Source organism: Austrofundulus limnaeus, unplaced genomic scaffold (assembly GCF_001266775.1).
Source record: "Austrofundulus limnaeus strain Quisiro unplaced genomic scaffold, Austrofundulus_limnaeus-1.0 Scaffold64, whole genome shotgun sequence".
NCBI classification, from domain to species: Eukaryota; Metazoa; Chordata; class Actinopteri; order Cyprinodontiformes; family Rivulidae; genus Austrofundulus; species Austrofundulus limnaeus.
This window is the reverse complement of record NW_013952466.1, coordinates 885546-887195: the sequence shown is the minus strand read 5'-3', so window position 1 is coordinate 887195 and position 1650 is coordinate 885546.

The window sequence follows — 1650 nt, the reverse complement described above, 5'->3', positions numbered from 1 at the left end:
TCATTTTATTTAACATTTGTGTTTATCATCTCGACTTCAGTTTATTGAATACAAATTTTCTTACAACAGTATTGTTTATTTTACTATATGTTGATATTCTCTGTATGCCATCATTAGTATTTTTAGTTTCAGCTTCATGCTCCAACTTAACTCAGGGGTAACTTGAATCAGGATTGAGTTATCCAGTTGATATCACCTGTTCTGAAACCAAAAATCCTGAGTATCACAGAGTGGGGTAAGTTCATTCAGAGTATCTGTGTTAACCCAGGATTTGTTAAGYCTGTTTTCTGAAACGGCRCCCTGACAGACAGGAAAATGTAAATTAATGATGACAGCTTAATATTACTCACATTACTGTGAGGATGGAAACCTATATTAGGGTGTAAAAAAATCAAACTCAAAGCAAGATTAACAAAGGAAAAATACTTTCTTGATGATACGATCATTTTTACACGACAAACACTAAAACCATGACAAATTAACAAAAGAAACCATTTCTTTTTTACAAGTTTAATGCACTGGTTAAAATACTTAGAATTATAGATTATCTACAACAYGAAAAAACTGAGCAGGAGTTATGTTTAAAATAATTTTGATTTAAAGTTAATATTGAATAAAATCATGGTAATAAATCAGTTAATGATTTCATCCTGTGATCATTTGTAGATTTTCACGTCAGCCACAGTCACTACCTGAAATGATGGTGTTTTACACCCCCTTGGCTCCCACATCACAGAATACTGCAGTCTTCATGCTTTGCAGGAAACTTGTAAAGAGTTAGTTCAAGTAAATATTTTATGCAAGGCAGTTTTTGTGTTTCATTACCCAGCTTGCCCTCTCATCCTGGCCTGGGAGAACAATGAGAATGAACTCTGGCCCGCCTTTTGCCACTTATTTAATGCATTCATCCATGCAACCTCCCCCCTTTACTCTCTCCCACCCTGTCGCTCTCTGCTCTGCCCATTAACTTCAATTAATGTGATGGTTCATCAGTGGTGGAGGACTCTGTCATTGGGCAGTACCCCACTACTTATCTGATTACTCTTAATGGGAGAAAATATGATAAACAAATTGAATTATCCCTGACCTATTTCCAATGGTTGGGACACAGGTTTATTATTCATGTCATCTCTGAAGTATGAATATGAAGAGATCTAATTACCTTGGTGTCATGCTATGGATGGACAGGGTATGTAAATATAGTCCATATTTATGTTGAACAGCTCTAAAGGCCAGAGAGGGAATGAGTGATACTGATGATGAATACCCCCTGTTGTGTCCTCAGTGGCCATCATTTCTTCACTGAGAGCAGACTTCATCCTTCTGTATTGATGATAGCCGTTGTTGGCGCCTTAGTCTTCTCCAGCGACCACACAAACGATGAAGAYGGATGGATACTCATTTAATTAAATCTGAACCTGACTATATGAAGATGGAAGAAGGGAACTGAAGATGAATGCATGTGTTAGCTTCTAATCCAGCCCCTTTCAGCATGAATTTACCCAGCCAGTGCCTGAACTAATGAAGCAACTGATGAAGATTATTGTAAACTAATTCAGTTTTGTTTAGATACATCATTCAATATAAGTGCATTGTTTTTAAAAATCACACACACACACACACACACACACACACACACACACACACACA